This window comes from Macadamia integrifolia, chromosome 11 (genome assembly GCF_013358625.1).
Source record: "Macadamia integrifolia cultivar HAES 741 chromosome 11, SCU_Mint_v3, whole genome shotgun sequence".
Classification (NCBI taxonomy): Eukaryota; Viridiplantae; Streptophyta; class Magnoliopsida; order Proteales; family Proteaceae; genus Macadamia; species Macadamia integrifolia.
In genome coordinates, this window is record NC_056567.1 from 14,591,936 (window position 1) to 14,610,911 (window position 18,976).

Sequence of the window (18,976 nt, forward strand, 5' to 3'; positions counted from 1 at the left end):
ATGACCCGAGAAGGAACGAATGCCCTTAACTGACTTGGGAGGTGCTAAATTGGAAATTAAGTCCATCTTAGCTCTATCAACCTTGATCCCTTCTTTGGAAATGATATGACCTAACATTATGCCTTCTGTAACCATAAAATGGTATTTCTCTCAATTGAGGACTAAATCAGTCACTTTGTATTGTTTAAGTACGAAAGAAAGATGATGCGAACAATTAGAAAATGAGGAGCCATAAATAGAAAAATCATCCATAAACACTTCCAAAATGTGCTCGACCATATCAGAGAAAATGTTCATCACGCATCTTTGGAACGTGGCTGGGGAATTACAAGCTCAAAAGGCATATGCCGATAAGCAAAGGTTCCATAGGGGCATATAAAGGTGGTCTTGTGTTGGTCATCTAAGGGAATAGGAATCTGGTTATAGCTAAAATAACCATTAATGAAACAATAATATTCATGTCCGGCTAACCGTTCTAACATTTGATTAATGAAAAGCAAAGGGAAGTGGTCTTTCCAAGTTGTAACATTTAACTTCCTATAGTCAATGCACACACGCCATCCTATTTGGACACGGGTAGGGATCAACTCATTTTCAGTATTTTGGACTACTATGACCCCTGACTTCTTTGGCACCATGTGCACTGGACTTATTCACTTGCTATCAGAAATATGGTAGATGATACCATGATCCAAGAACTTTAGAATCTCTTTCTTAATAACTTCTTACATCACAGGACTAGCCCTTCTTTGTGGTTTTGCTAGAAGGTTTTGAATCCTCCATGAGGTGAATATGATGTTGAACAATTGAGGGTCTAATTCCTTTAATGTCTGCCATGGTCCAACCTAAGGCTTACTTGTTTTCTTTTAAAACTTTGATCAACTCTTCCTCTTGACTTAAAGTTAAATCTAAGGCGATAATAACTAGTAGAGTTTGATCTTCTCCTAAGAAGGTATACCTTAAGTTAGAGGGAAACTCTTTCAAATTAAGCTTAGGGGGCTCAGCAATTGAGGGTTTAGGAAGAGAATTTAATAAAGGACTAATGGGCTCCATGGGTGTATGAAGGGTCCAAACCTCGGAGAAAAAATTTTCAGTATCATCCTCTAATTCTTCCCTACACTCTTAGAATTCTAAATCAAAGTCAATGTCAAAAGTTTTAGCAATATCATTAGAAAAATCCTCAAGCATATTGACCTCTTCATCAATTGTGGATTGCTTTCCTAGCCTATACATGTTGAACTCCATAGTGTGGTTGCCAAAAGATATTCTTAGTAGACCATTCTGGCAATTGATTAATGCATTGCTGATAGCCAGGAATGGTCTTCCAAGAATGATAGGGATCAAATCCCTAGTGGTGAAGGGTTCGGAGTCCAAAACAATAAAATCAACTGAAAAAATAAATTCTCCTACCTTAAGTAGGACATCTTCAACCATCATTTTTGGAATCTTGATAGAATAGTTGGCCAACTGGAGAGTGGTCCCTGTGGCTTTCAAATCTCCTAATCCAAGTTGTTGTTAAACATAATAAGGTAGAAGGTTAACATTTGCACCAAGGTCAAGTAGAGTATGATCAATACAAGTGTTGCTAGGATCCTTATACTTGGCTGTAATAGGTTGTGTGATTGTTGAACTGATATTAGCTGCTAAGAACGCCTTTTTTGGCACAATTGTGGTGCGCTTGTTAGTGCATAAGTCTTTGAAGACTTTGGCATAGGCTGGGATTTGAGTTATGGCATCCAAAAGAGGGATGTTTACCATTACCTTCTTAAAGACTTCTAAAATTCTTTCCATTGAAGCTGTCTTCTTCTTAATCATCAAACTGTTAGGATAGGGGACAGGAGGAACATAAACACTGTTAGAAGTTCTCTTATTAATGGAACCATTTTTGGTGTCTTCCACCAAATCATCCTTAATTTCTTTAGGTCCATCTGGTGAACCTGAAATGAGAGGCACAGAAGTAGCCTCGATAGTCGGAGGGTCAATAGAAAGGTTAGATGGTGGAGAAGGAGTGGTACCATTCCGTAGATACTCTTGACCACTCAGTAGGGCATATACCACATTACACTAGTTGGAGGGCCCTTGGTGTTGTTGACTTTGTACAACATTGAGCTAAGGAGTAGGTAGCCCTTGTGGAGTCAGCACCTGATTTCTAGGATTCGGCTTTGGCTGACTAAGCAATTTTCCTTTCTCCTTCTCATGCATGATTGTGATAAGTTGGGTGAGTTGCCTCTCCACATTATTATGGCTTGTCATGAAAAGGGCTATACTTTCACTAGCTCGCTAATTCTTGTCGCCTCTCTAGTGGATGTAAACCCCAGGGGTTGTTGATAAGATGCTTGGAGAGGGGACCTAGCAAAATTTGACTGAGGGCCTAGATTAGGCCGAGCAAAAGAATTAGGTGGTGATGCAAAATTGGGCCTTTAGGGACTAGGTTGCCCTTGGTTGTGAAAGTTGGATGGGCCTCTTTGATTCCCTTGGCTCAATAAAAAATTTGGGTGATTTATCCACCCTGGATTATAAGTGTTGCTAAACGGGTTGTTCGGGTAGAGAGCATTAACACTTTCATTGCCCCCATAACTATTGGGGCATTCTTCTATTACATGTTCAGGGGAGTGACACCAATTGCGCATAGAAACCTGATTTTGGACTTGGTGTACTTGGGCATGTGCTTTCGGGACAAGGGCTTCTATTCTCTTAATAAGGCTATCTAAATGGGCCTTCTTAGCTACTATCCCATCGATATAGTACCCTTTACCTCCTATAGTTCTCTCGTTTTTCTGAGTAGACTCCCATTCTCTTGTCTTTTCAGTTAGGTCAACCAAATAGTTTCAAGCTTCATTTTCATCCGCATAAGCTGTGAAGCCTGTAGGACACTTAGACTCTAACATCTGCTTGGTATGGTAGTCTATCCTTCATAAATTATTTGGCAAAGATGCCATTTGTCAATACCAAGGTGGGGACACTCTTGGAGAAGGTCTTGGAACCTTTCTATGAGTCTGGAAAATGACTTTTGAGGTTTTTGTCGAAACTGCATGATCTCGCTCTTGAGTTTGTTCGTTTTATGCAAGGGAAAAAATTTCTCAAGAACGCTACCGTAAACTGATCCCATGTGGTAATGGAATCAGTTGGAAGCCCATATAGCCATCTTTTTGCTCCATCCTTGAGCGAAAAGGTAATGCATCGAAGTTTAACTGCATCATCACTGAGCTGTTGTATCTTAATGAGGACACAAAACTCCTCAAATTCTCTTAGGAACAAATAAGCATCCTCATAGGATAGCCAATGGAAGTGGGGTAACATAGTGATGAATTGAGTTTTAAGCTCATAATTGTGCCCTGTGGCAACTGGTAATCTAATGCAAGAAGGTTGGGTTGCCCTGGCTGGGTAGAATCTATCCTTTAAAGTACGCTTAGATTGTTCTGCCATTCTTAAAATAGGTACTCTTACTAAATGATTGGTAGAATCATGGGTCCACACACTCATGCACTAACCACCTAAGGAAAAATTGTGGTCTCTGAAAAATTAATTAATTACAACTAAAATAGAGAGTGAAAAATTGGTCAATTGATATGACCCCTCAATAATTTAAACAATGAGTCCAAAACTATAAGGTTGCCTGTAGGTTGACAGCTAGGGATTAATATAGTCTTCGGATCCATCTACAATCGAATCTTGGGGATTCTGTAGTAGAGTGGGGACTACTATATGTTTATGTTTCCACTCTTGGTAAGAGCTTGAATTATTAAAATGAAAGAAAAAAAGAAAAAGAATTATTTTATGGATTTTTTTGTTAGTCATTACCGATAGGGATCCGGGGTTTCACTCTTTTCTCTCTCTCTTTTTTTTTTGTTTAGAAAAGCACTTTGACTAACCTAAAGTAAGAAAAATAAAATAACTATATCTCCGCGGTAACGGTGCCAAAAACTTGTTTGAGTTTAAAAATATGTTACCACAAGCGTACGGTATATTGTAGCCAACGGTTCAATCACAAGGAGATTAGTCACTCTATCTTACCTACTCTAAGTATGATGAGAGTGAACAAGGGATGGTTGATTTTAGATTATAGTCCTAGAAGATGCATATAAACGAAAGGAAACGACCTATACATTCAACATCTAAATTAAATAGTTCTAATGCTGTATTACTTTAATTAGAGAAGTAAAATAAATGCTGAAAATAACAGCTAAAAAAAAGAATCTGCAAATAATAAAGCTAAACTAATAAATAAAGAACTGAAATAGAAAGCAAGTAAGTAAAGAAAAATTCTCAATATATTGGCTGAATTTTTAGAAGAGACACTACTATAGGCATCACCTTCAATTATAGCACATATGTAAATAAGAACACAAGGAAAGAAAAAAGAAATAATACTCATGAATAAAATATTAATCTTTAATGAGTAGGCTTAACATCGGAGAGAGGTGATAGGGGACACATCATCATCAATTTGAGCTCTTACTAATTAAAGACCCTCAAACAATAGGCTAAAATTCTGAGTGAGGCATAGCCATACACTCCTCTTTAGTTTTAACACTTATAAATTGAGGTCACACACACACACACACACACACACACACACTAAGTAGATAGTAATTAAAATTTAATCTAGAAAAAAAAAACATGAAAATCATAATTCCACTACTTGTATTTAAATAAAAATCTTAATTCTACTAATAAACTTTGTCATACCTTGATTATGTGTAAGCTGAATTGAAACTTGATTGATAGAGTGATGGTATTGGAATAGATTTATTGATGAAGAACTTGCTCTCTTGAACTTGAAAACTCTTGATTCTTGTTAGTTGAACCAATTCTTTCCTAGAACTAGAAAGTTTGAAAGCTAGAACTATGGATTGCACTAATTAAATTAACTAAACAATGAACTAAATTAATAGAGTAATAATTAAACAAACTAACAATTAAAAATTGAATTCCATTACCATTAATCATTTGAATAAAATCTTGAAGAAACATAAGGAGAGAGAGAAGAGAACTAAGCATAAATTAGGAAAAAAAAACTAAAAAATAAACTAAAGGGAATAATCCTCCTAGGAGGGGGGAGGGGCTTTTATAGGGCTTTGGTTTTTCCTCCTTCCTTCTACAAGTGTTCCTTAAGAAAAAAATAAAATAAAATTCAATCGTGGTAAAAATCCTCATTCTCTGAGATATTGTGTGAGGAAAGAGAGAAATTGTTTCCAAAATTAATAGATTCTATTCCTTCCATGCAATATTAACCAATATCTTGCAACCTTGACTAAATTAGAAAAGAATCTCTGCATAGCATCTTTAAGATCTTGTGAGGTTGTGAGGTGGCAAGGAGAGAGAATAATCTTCAGGATTTTGTAGGAGAGAGGATGTGATACCAATGAGTGGGTTCCAACCCCTACTGACTTTGGTTCAATGTATGGGCTGCCTTTGGACAAGTTAGTTTGAGCTTGGACTGGTTCTTGGTTCACTTTAAGCACTTTCTCTTGTAGACTTGAAACCTGCAAAAAAAAAAGAAAAAAAAGAGAAGTAGTACAATCCAAAGTGGGGCAAAATATACACTTATATCCCTAAGATTTCACACATTATTGTGCTCATTAATGACATACCAGTGCCATGATTGCCAGGAGGGGGTTATCAGGGGTTTGCTGGGTGACCGATGGCCACATATTGGGATCGACAGACTCCTAATCACGGCTATTGTTTGTATCATTGTTTACTCAATGGCAGTTCCAGGACCAAGGATATAGCCTAATGTGCTATAGTAGCATTTATCAGACCTAGTTATATTGTTAGGTGGATAATAAAATAAATGAATCGTATCACGAGCATCATGGACTATGTGTTTAATTTCTATAATCATGCATCATGAATTATTTATGCAACTGCCTTTGCTTGGTTGTGCATGAACCCCACCCCTCACTGAGTGAGTTGGAAAGCTCACCCCACATATATACCCCCCTTTAAATGATGATGCAGGTACGGTCGTGCCTATAGTTTGTGACTATCTTTCCTCAGGACTCAAGTATGAAGTGAGTGACTTGTGGATGACGGAAGTAGGGGAGCATGACCAAGATTGTGCTTGTGATTTCTGTGCATATGTGGCACCATGAGGTGTTGGGCTTATTTTTTGTTATTTTGATACAGATTTGTGGATGGTATACTTTTGAACTTGATATTTTTAAGTCTTGGATAATTGTAATAGATAAACTGGTTATGGATATTTACAGTATCACTAGATGTTTTCCCATTTTATTTATGATTCTGTTGTTATACTTCGATTCCGCTGCTTTCGATTTGTTTGTGTTGTGAGATTGTGAATCATTAAGATACTACTATCAGAGATCCTGGTAGGTTTGTAAGACGGGTAAGCGTCTTACTCACACCACTGGTATTTCTATATGGTAAGTTGGGTCTACTGGAAGTGGGGTGTGACACCTTCCCTAGCCGAAGTTCTGCAGAAGTTCTGCTCAAGCCTTAACCCTTCATTAGCCTTCCCTACCCAGAGCTCTGCCAAAGTTTTGCTCAAGCCTTAGCCCTTCACTATCCTTCCCTAGCCGAAGTTCTGCTCAAGCCTTAGCCCTTCATTAGCCTTCCCTAGCCGAAGCTTTGCCGAAGTTCCACTCAAGCCTTAGCCCTTCACTAGCTTTCCCTAGCCCATGCTCTGCCGAAGTTCCGCTCAAGCCTTAGCCCTTTATTAGCCTTCCCTAGTTGAAGCTCTGTTGAAGTTTCGTCGAGGTCTTAGTTCGAGAATCACACTTCCTTAGCTAAAGCTCTACCGGAGTCCTAGTCCAGGAACCAGCCCACACAAACTGAACCCCTGTCCAAATATCTAAAGGACCACCATAGTCAGGATCTCTAAAGAAAGGAAGATAGAGGCCAAAGCCACCTTCTTCTGAGTTGGGAGAACTCATGAGACAATCCACATCCATTACAGTAATGGGCCCATCCCTTTTGACCCGAAATGGGGGTCAAGCTCAGGTGCAATCATTCATTGAATTGGCATAAAGTAGCTCTTTCATTTACATTATGGTAGTATATATATGTAATAATTTAGTCATGCATGTGGTATTGGAATAAAAGTGGAAAAAGTTCATTCTTAAAGGATCTAGTAGGAAGACAGGTTGAACCAAGTAGATTGGGTGCCTAACACCTTCCCAATTCTATAACTTGATATGTAACTTATTCTCTGGACGAGACCAATTTTAAGGCCCTTTCCATAAGGAATGGACCCACTCCTAGCTCCTAGTGGTGACTGCAAACCCTTTTTACATGATCCCAATCCCCCATATCGACCATCATCAATACCCACTTCGGAGAGGGTATACCTCAAAACCACTCCCTTAAGAAGAAGAGCCCTGCAAATTAGGCCCCCCATGCCTCCCTGAGCGGGGAAGGCAGGCACAGGGGGACACAGGAGCATCAAGAGGAGAGAGAGGGCCGCTACCCTCACAGTGGCGACTCCACTGAGGACCTTTGTCAAGCTTCCAAAACTAGATGCTACCTATAAATGCAAGAACATTTTCCACCACACTTGTTTGATGACATGTTTGGCTAACCCAGGTTTATACATGTATGCGCTAACCACATCATACATCGTGCTCGAAGTGAAATCATTTGGTGAGGGTACTCCTTGTCATTCCTGCACCCTCGGGGAGGTCAGTGCATATCATACTAAGTACTCTAGGATCAAATCTCCCAAAGCGGGAACATTTAACTCATAAAGACGTTGCACTCGGGCCACTCTTGAGACCCCAGCTGCGCTACCTTGAATAGGCGGTACCGCTTCCTGTACAAGAATGTGTGGAATATTGTCATACGAAGAGGATGTTCGTAATTGTGCCAGCAACCTCAGAGAGGTCCCTGCACTTTATGACATTCTGAGATCGGTTGATGGTAATCCCCACATTACACTTATGCACACAATCACATCATGGTTCCATTTCTCCCGTGGCTAGTTGTCTAACCTCGTGTGTAGTTATGAGTAATGGCAGTAAAACCTCCCCTTGATATAGTACCTTCAGGTTTATCAAAAGGATCATGTACATCGCGTATATAGATCCCGTCAAGATTAGCCGGTTCAGTCCTATTGCATCCACTGCATACTTGCATCATGTAGGAAATAGATGGAGAATGCTTAGGAACGCCATAAGCTAATTTGTAGAACTTGTTTGACGTCTAGGAAAGGAATCTTCCTATAATGTATTCTAGTCATAAGGAAATGTTTTCCTAAGAGAGTTCAGAAAAAGGGTGTCCTTCCTCCTTAGGAACAAGATTTCGAATGGTTCGGCACACATAACTCAGGGGTGATTCCCATCAAGAGACATTTGCATCCTGGTTCATTCAAAGACTTGAGAAAACTAGGAGGAAGGTCACCTAGTGGGGCAAGAGTAAGGAAAGCATAACCTCGTTGACATGGAATGTTTTATTAGAATATTTTATTCAAGCCAATTGTGTGTTTCCCACTTTATGACATTGAGTGGATCAGAGGCATCGACTCTGATCCACTCCTTATCATTGGGTGGACTAAATTTAAGTGTATCATCGATTGAAAAATGAATGAATAAATAAAGGGGTGGGAATACAAGAATCCTAAAATAAATCACTCATGATTCAGGCATGATTCCATGTCTTAAAGATTTCCCGCAGTCCGTCTAGACGTGTTAGGGTAACCGGTTGACTTGCTTAAGTCCAGTATCACCCCCGTCATCTCTCAAGGATTGTCTTTCCCCGGTTACTAGCAGTTCAGCCCACATGGATCCATCCAACATTGAAACACTTGAGCTAGCATGGGCATGTCTAACAGAGACATTATAAGCTGAGATGGCTAAAGTCAAGCATAGATTGGCATATGTATTACAATTACTACGAAACCCGTCAAGGATGGTGTTCCTCCCCAAGAAGAGCCAGAGCCAACAAGGCCAATCAGTCATCGAGGAACTTCGCCAACCAGGCCAACTGGTCATTGAGGGTCTTCACCAACCTGGCTAATCGATCAATGAGGGACTTACACTCGAGTTCCTCCCACAGGTAGTAATAAATGATGAAGAGGAAGAGTTCATGGCACATGCTTAGATGGATGATCCCAAAACGGAAAGAGAAAGGAAAATGAGAGAACAATTGGAGAAGCTTGAGAACTTGATCCAAACAGGGAAAGGCCAAGAGGGTCAAGCATTGGATTTTGATGAAATGAGCTTCTTTTCTGAGGAAAAATTTTTCAGAAGTTCAAGTGGCAAATAGATAGGTTCGATGGTTTAGGAGACCCTAAGGCTCATCTAAAGGTATTCCTTAGTATTGCAAGGTCGTGGCAGCTTTTTGAAAATCAAATGGGGCAAGCATTCCTGTTGACATTGTCAGGACCTGCCCTATGGTGGCTCACACAGTTAGAACCTGCACAGACATAGAATTGGGCAACAATTGTGAAAGCTTTCACTAAACAATTATCTTATAACACTAAGGTGGATGTGAAGTGACAAGAGCTTGAAACATTGAGACAATAGTCTAGGGACAGATTCACCACTTTCTTGATGAGGTTTAGGGACAAGGCCGCCAAGATGGCAAATCGGCCTTCTAAATCAGAGCAGGTGGAAATGTTGATTGAGAATCTTTTCAAGCCTTACTTGTAACACCATGAATTTTGAGACATTTGTTCCCCAGTGTTAGGAACTAACTGGGATCACACATTTACAGCAGTAGAAGAGAAAAATTGGCAGATTTAATAGCCAAGTAGGAGGGGTAAAATAGTCAAAAGTTATGGTAATGGCCCCACACATGTTAGGTAACGTAAGACAGAGGATTAGTCTATTGGAAGGCCAAAAATAAGGCAACCGGCCAGCCAGTTTGGTTGGCAGAATATTGAAAAATTGGGTTTTGTTTATGGGGCCCACATCCCTACGCCCTTGTGCCTCGCACTTACCCACTATGTAGAGGTCCTAATGATAACCAAATCCAACCTAATAGGTCAGTATTTGGTGGGGTACATCAAGGGGAATTAACTTTTAAATAGTTTTATGTTTTTAGAAGTAGATTTTAGAATTACTTTTCAGCTTAGGGTGTTCAGCCAAACGGGCCTTAAGGACGCTTTGGTTAAGTTATAAATCAGATCCTTAGACACTGTTCACCTCATTTAGCTGCTATATAATTCGGTGAACAGCAGAAGCAAAAGAAAGGAGAAGAAGAAGCAAGGTAGCACTTGTGATTGTGGTACCTACTGTTGTACCTGTAGAATTAAGGTAAGAAATTGTTCTTTAATGGCAGTAGCACGCTATGGTCAGGAGTTTCAATAAATTGGGGACTGCAATTAAGTCCCTATGAACTAATTTGCTTCCCTATAGAAGAAGCCCCAAATTCTGGAAGGGACTAAAATTTGTTAGAATAATGTCCCTGTGAACTGTAGAGGTTAGGGTTTTTATTCTCCTAGTAAGGAATTATGTAATTGAAGCTGGAATATGGCTGAATAGGCAAAATTCTGTCAAAACCCTAGAACAAGAATTCAGTCCACATTTATCCCTATGAGAATCTAGTTAATTCCCTCCCTGAAATTATGATATAAGTCTAATTAGGGTTGGAATAGAAATTTTGCAACTATAAACACTTGTATCCAACCCCAGTTAAGTGACTAAATAGGGGAATTGATCCAATTCTACAGAATTGACCCAATTCCTATTTAATGTCTGAAATTTCTGCAGAATGGGATGTACAGATTTGGGTTTAGCCAATTTAACCTTAAGGATGGGCCAATTTGAAGCCTAAACCCTATCTTCAGACTCAATATGCATGAATAGAACTTGGATTGAGAGACTAAACCCAAATATGGGTTTTGATGTATAGTACAACCTTGGTAGAATCGGGTTCTACAGAAAAGAGGGAACCAACTGGTTCGATCGACCAGTCAGTTACTGCCCAGCCAACCTGTCGGTTGGGGTTTTAGCCCTAAATGGCTATTGGTTGGGTCTAGTTGCACCCTATACAAGGATGGGGCCAGATGATACATGTTTAGTGAAACTCAGCCTTGTACAAATGACTGTGGTAGGGGTTCTAGAGCCTAAACCTATCACCAAATTGGCTCAGAGGACTCTGCCATTAGTTAGGGAATGTACATAGGGAGTGTAAGACCATACCCCTTTACAAAAAATAGTACAATTAGAAAGAAGAGTGTATTGGGAATCAGCCCAATCAACTGAGGCCTATGATAACCAACAGGTTGCCTCCGATGGGTGTTTGATGACCTCTGTACTGTGTGGCTTGGTTTATTTAGACAAATGGGAAACTCGAGATTGTGCGGATCAAGTTAGTGGCCTACAAAGGGGTTAGGGAGCCAAGTTGGTTAACTAGGTAAGTTGTTGGGAGAAATGCTACTTAGGAATCTGTACCTCTGTCCGATTGTTGGTTTGGATTCCGGTAAGGGAATTCAATGGAAGTTTAGGAAGTTGGGTTGTCCTTGGACAGTGAATATAAAAATAATCTAAAATATTAATTATTTAATTAGGCACCTAAGATACTTGGAAAGGACACGTGTGGATGGGAACTCAACAAAAAGGCCGCAGATTCGGGTATCAAGGTGAGTGGGTGATTGTTTTATTTTGTGAAGTGTTTCTATATTTTCATGTTTCTGCTTGCTCATGTGGAATGTGATGATTACTGTGTTTTGGATTTATTTTATATATATATATATATATAATGTACATGTGGCATGGTTTTATCGAGATTGATGTGATGATGGTTTTATGGATGCGTAGTAATATAGATGAGTGGTAATGATTGTAACATCGATAGTCTGAGGCACAATGTGACTGAGGGGGGATCTAGTACCATGGGTTCAGAGAGTGGTATTATAGTGATGGCCACCAATGTATGATTGATTGAGATGGATGAATATAGATTGCATGTGGTTAGGATCACATCCCAGTGCTATAATCCCTTGCCAATAGGGGTGAGGTATTGGCTAATCCCACTCGGTGGTAGGTGGTAGAGGACTACTACGCCCAGATATGACGTACTGTATCTTAAAAGGGCACAACATGGTATGACATACTATATGCATGACTGTCGAACAACATGGGATACTGATGATGGTGTGGGATTCTGGGACCATGACTGTCAGGGGTTACTATTTAGGGGTTGGCTGGGGGACCGAGGCTCTGACCGGGGACTTGCTGATTCCTGCTTGCAACTAGCTTGTATCTCTTAGGCTCAATGTACAAGGTAAGAGATACCACCTACGTTGCTTATAGCACTTATACCAACATATTGAGACCTAGTAATTAGAATGAATATGATTAATAAAATGGATCATGTAGTTGTGCACTTGTGGATATTATTGTATGTGTTGGCATCATGATGTTGCATGTGCTTGCATGCTCACCCCTCATGGATTTATCTTTTTAGATGGTGGAACTTGAGCTAAAGTGGATCAAAACTTGATCGACAATGGTTGTGAGGTTGTGTCAGTGAGATATGTGGTGGAGTATTGAGATTTTCTTGGTTTTGGGGTTTTATTATTATGCTTGTAAGAGGTGATTATATTATGATAATTATGCGTTATAATTCAATTGTGTCTATAATTATTATTTATCATTTAGATTTGATCACCATGGGTAATGTAAAATATAAATTCTCCCTTATATGCACTCTGATTTGGTAGAAGATTTTGTACTTATGTAAGTTCATCTCTACATTAGATTCTGGTGGTTCAAGCTGACTGGTAGAGTAAGGTATCAAATGCCACATACCTTGGCCTAATTTGAGGCATGGTGTGATAAGATGGTATTAGAGCAATGTAGTTATGAACTTCACAGGAAACAATGTCTTAGGTTGGTGGTGATCAATTAGGGTTGAATTAAAACTCTCCAGATAAGTGCATAAATCTTAAAGATTGTTAGGAGAGTAGTATAAGAGCAAAAGGTAGAAAAACACATCATTTATAAGAAGATCATAACTCATTCACTTAGATTGTTTTTACAAGACATATGACACAGAAAAACATAAAGTAGAAGAAGAGAGAGAAAAAAAGTATAGTGAACACTTAAAACATAAACACCTAAAAACTGCACATAATACTGATCTGGGTCAGTCAAAAAAAAAAAATCAAAAAGTCAGAAGAGGAGTAGGTTGTTCATCATTGTTGAGGTTGTCGGCTAGTGGTGGGACACATAAGAACTCCGTCATATCCTGCATAGAGGTCTCTAGAGTAATGACCCTAAAACTAAGAGTGTCTAGCTTGGAGGTGAGTCGGTTGTCCATAATGATGACACTAGAATGCATTTGAAAGAATCCTCTCGAGATATAGTCCATCACCTCTCGCATATCAAAATCACATGTGGAAGTAGAAGGTGTAAAGGAACCCATAGTGAAAATGAGGAAGGAGCAAGAAAAGTAATAGGATCGAATTTCACGATAGATAGAGGTGGAGAAAATCTACCTCGAGGCAGTGAGAATGGATCCTGATCCTGAGACATTTCCTGTGTTATATCCCAGACTGACCAGTCTGAGGGATCTCCTCGAATGATACATGCCTAGGAACATCTCCTACATTCCCATGTGGTAGGTGCCCATCTCACTCATCCCCCTCATCTCCATCTTCCCCACCAATTTCCATACCCATATCTTCAATGTCTATGCCCATCTCCTAGACATCTCCATCCATAGGCTTATGAGGTGGATCAACAACTGGTGGATCAATAGCTGGTGCCTCATCATCATTATCTATCTACTGGTGTAAGTCCATCTTTTCCAGAATAGTCCTATTAAATGAAGTAAGTATAGTCTTCTTCTTCACCTCACCATCCATTCAAATTCTAAACGATCGGAATATTTTGGTTAAGGTCTTTCCATAGAATAAAGTGACCATCTCTTGGGCGACTGGCTCGATGTACCCTCTCTCTCATCGTCAAGTAAGGTAGGCTGATTTACTCACCTACATATAGGAAAAAAATCTGTGTATGCCTACATCAAGGATATCTCACTAAAGTGACCACAAATAGGTAGTATATTGTACTGCACTATCCTACACAATACTCTTGGAGTAGGTCACCAGTTAACAATTAAGGTCTAGTTTGCCTCTTCTCCTGCTAAGACCACTTCCCACACCATGTCCCACTCAATGTCAGTGTAGTAGCTCTGGAAGATGGTCCTAGGAGGACAATAAGTTTTGTTGCCCTCACTTGAGACACCAATGGCCTGACCAAATCCTGCTATAGTCAAGGAGATTTCCATGCCACTCACCCTGCTGGTGATACAGTACTCTCCACCATAATATGCTGGCCACTGAGGTTGCAATAGAAAGCTCTTACAAGTTTAGGGTACACATCTTCCTCTACCTTGAGCATGGCTTCCCAACCTAAAGCCTCAAATTTTTCTTAAATGCCTAAAGTTTGAAGATCCACTATGAAAATAGGCTTTTCAACAGCAATGGGATGGGAAAAGAAGCTACCCCAATTTGCTTATTCGGTTGGAGTACAAAACCAAAGGGGCCACTTGACCAATCGGGATGGTCGTTACCTTGTTATGAGTGAATCTCGGTGAAGACATGATAAGCTACACACATTAACCACCAAGAACAAGTAAATGTAGCAAATTAATGGAAGGAATTGTAAGAGATTGCAAGAAATGAAACCTAGGTTACCATAGTCCCTAAAACGAAACTTTTACCATGAAATTGGTGAAATAGGGAAGAATGCATATCACACCCCAATTCCAGTAAACCCAACTTACTATTAGGAATACCGGTGGTGTGAGCAAGACGCGTACCTGTCTTACAAATCTACCTGGATCTCTGATAGCAGTACCTCAACATAAATAATCGCACAACACGAACCAAACCAATTGCAGCGGAATCATAATTAAAATGGGGGTAGTCATCTAGAGATATTACATATTCATAACTGGTTTATCCAATTTACAACTATGCAAGACTTATATATAATAAGCCCAAAAGATTACCAATTTGTAAAGTTCAGTACCAAAAGTCGCAAATACACTCTACAACTCAGGGTGCCACGTAAGCATAGTGGTCGCAAGCACAATCATGATCATACTCCTCCGCTACTGGCATCCATCAGTTTCTCACTCGGTACTCGGATCTGGAGGATAGAGAGTGACAAACCATAGGCATGATAATACCTGCATCATCATCTAAAAGGGGGCATATACATAGCGTGAGCTTCCAACTTGCTCAGTGAGGGGTAGGGTTTATGCACAACCAAGCATAAGCGTTCACATATATAATATTCCATGATGACATAAATACATGAATTAAACACATAGTCCATGATGCGAATGATGCAATCCATTTGATTATTAAACCACCAAACAATACAACTAAGTCGTGTAATACTACTATGGCACATTAGGCCATATCCCTGGTCTCAGAACTCAGACATCGACTACACAATGATACAAACCCTAGCCGTGATTAGGAGCCTACCAGTCCCGGGGTGCGTCCATCGGTCACCCAGAAAACCCCTGATAACCCCCTCCTGGAAGCCACGACACTGGGATCACCATTGGCCATGTTGGACTAGTTCCCCCCTTTGGAAACAATTACATCGTACCACAGGTGTGCCAATCTAGAAAGGTTCATCGAACATACCACCATTGGGTTATCCAACACCTTACCCCTATTGGCAAAGGGACGTAGTATGGGGAATGTCACCCAACCACAATATCCTATATTTCTTTCATAATGATACAGTTAGTATGGACCATTGGACACCGGGATCACCATCGGCCACGAAGCGAGTCCATTTCCAAGTATAGTTCTAGGGTACACGATACCGGGATACCATTGGCCACAAGGTGTAACCCACGACTATATACCTATTCTAGCATACAAAGCAGTTGAGTATGGACTACGCAAAATTGGGATTACCATCGGCCATGAAGTGTATCCATTTCCACATGCAGTCCCAGAGTATACGATACTGAGATCTATTGGGTCCCAATTGACACTAAGAGGGGGGGTGAATCAGTGTGCCAAATATTTTTTCATTTTTCAGCTGTACCCCTGATGTGGAAAGTCACTATTTGTACTTTAATAGCATAGTCTATTGATGCTTCCCAGAGCTGCTATGTATACTACTGACTATTCTTACTGTTGCACGAAACTTACTCACATAAACTGTATTGCTGTCTAGAGTTGTCTCATAAACCTCACACGGTAATCGCTGTCACATACATACACAATCGTATGCACATCCACACTACACCACCAAGTGGTCAGGTCTACCAGATGTACACACCCATTCTGTATCCAAGCACTCCAATCCACAATACAAATATGAGCATACACATCCACAACACAAGAAATACGTGCTTTGGCCAGTTGCCTACATGCATGGATTAATGCCCACATCGGGCTCAGCATTTACTCAATACTAATTATGACTGCACCCATAGCCAAGGGAACACATTCTTAGTTTCCACCAATGGCATCAATGGCTAGGTCTTCACCCTAGTTTTCTCAGAATGATCTGAGAGGCCGCACCCATGGCAAATAGGTTTAGGTAGTTGTAACTACCAAGGAACACATAGTCCCTGTGTCCAGCTGCCATTTAACATCAATAAAAATAAAGTTGGGCTTATAACAATGCCCAATAGTGATGCACTCATACATGCAAATTTCCCCCAAATAAACTACAACTATCACTTAGGCATTTTATCAAACATCTTGCCTACAATGATTTATAATAATAGAAATTTGGTAAAAGTGAGGTTACCTTGGCAAGGAGTAACCGTCAGAGATGCAATAATATCGATCTCCACTTGATGCAGACCACAACCACGTTGTCTCAGTGTCGCCAATGCTTCAACCCCGGTTTGTACTTGGGTTTCTTAAAGCAACTCACAACAACCAAATTCTAGGTTCTTCTTCTTCTTCTTTCTTTTCTCCTTGTCTTTACTTTCATGGAGCAACAATGGCATTCACATTCACACATACACTCCTCTCTCTCTCTCTCTCTTTACTTCTCCTCTTCTAGTCTTCCTTGTAAATAAAGCTTTAATGAAAAAATAGTATTCTTAACAAGAACCATCAAACTCCATTAATTGGATTTGAGAAAATCTTTCTTGAGAGGCATTCAAGACACACACAAAGAGAGTGAAAAACTTCTTCTATATTTCTCTCTTCTTCTCTTCGCTCCCATTTTCTTTTTCTTTCTCTTGGCAACAACCAATAGAGCATGCTACCTTGGTTTTCAGCAGCTTCCTAAGCCTCTAATGGGGCTATGCATCAAGTGCAAGAGGATGGAAGTCTTTCATTCAAATCCTTAGCCTTCTATGAGTTTCAACTCATTTTTCTAACCACCTTAGAAACCCCTCTACCTGATTTCTTCCCTGTAGTGTGTAGAGCTCAGAGAGATGAAGAATCTCCAACTTGAATCACCCAAATCGGAGTTAAGATGAGGGAGATATGGCCATTTGAAGTCGGACCAACAAAAATACTCAAAAATAGAATCTTCGAAGGTTGGCATAGGATACGCCGGTGATGCGTGCAACAGGGGCATAAATCTGACCGTGTATCTCATCAAATGGAATCTCTTAATCTAAACCATTTGATTAAAATAACGGATAGTAAATCTCAACCACAAGATTTGAATAAGGGAGTCAACTAATGACGTTACGCTGATGTTAGCGGTAAGTTGTCACTTTTTGTTGTCGATTTTTGATTGGTTACTTTTTCTGGATTTTAAGGGAGCTTGTCTCCCACTTACAAAAGTGAAAGGCTTATCAACCATTGGATATGAATCCTTCAAGATTGACTTTAATCAGATCTCATGAGATCCTTTAGATCGGAATCTTTTTAATACCTTCTATACACGCGCAAAACACCACAACATACCTTGATAAGGTGTAGCGCCAGAGCATCAAGGCTTATGCACCCAACCAATCAAATTCCACTCGCAAGCATCTATCTCGTCCATGTTAGCGCAAAGTCTCAGTAGCCTTTGGATGGGCATCAAGCCTACGTGGTCGAATCTAGACCATCCATTTCACTTCCCTTTACTCCTCTTTATTACAATCAAGCCCCTGCCTTCATATATTTTAGTGCTTAAAGACCCTGTAACTCAGACCTTTAAAATCTTGAAATTACACAAAAGCCCTTCAAATTTCAAAAATAAATTCTGAAAAATCCACCCAACACTGAGAGCAACTGATGAATTTTTTGTTTGGATTTTCGAACCCGCTTCACGAAAACACATATAACTTTTTTATACGATATCCGATCAAGATGAAATAAAGTGCATTGGAACTATGACTGGACGCCCTACGAATTTTGAGGAGACCAAATCATCTGACTCAACCACGTAAAAAGACTAAAATACCCCTAGACCTTTCTAATGATGCATCTTTTTCATACGGAATCGAAACGCAATGAAATCAGAACCGTTGGAAAGATCGGATTTTTATCGTATCGTTACAGGGAGAACACTTCCTTTAAAAATTCATCTTCAATGTTGAAATTGCCCTTGATTGCCGCAAACATTATAACTTCTTCATATGGTATCGGAATGTGACGAAATCAAATGCACTAGACTAGATAAATTACAATCTATATTTTTCATGAAGAAATGGTCTTCAAAAAATGTAATTTTCACTGCCAAAAATGCCTCCTAGTGTAAATAGGTAAATTTTTCCAGTTTTGACCCAGAAACCCACACCACATACTAAGGATGTATTAAACCACTCCATGCATATCAAGCGGCTCTGTTATCTCATCGGTGACACTGGACACTGCCATATCATTATTTTCATCCACGTAACCCAAACTGGCCACATCATCATCGTCACGTGGTCGGATTGCCAACAAGGACAACCATAAAACAACAATCTCCCCCTTTGGAGTTGTTGGCAACCACCTCATCACTAATACACTCCAAAGCTTTGATGAGTAACTCTCTCCCCCTTTGACAACAAGTACAAAGGGTGGAACCAACGGACTCCCCTTGAGTCCAATATGGGGGTAGCAACATCAAGCAACTTGCTCCCCCTCTCC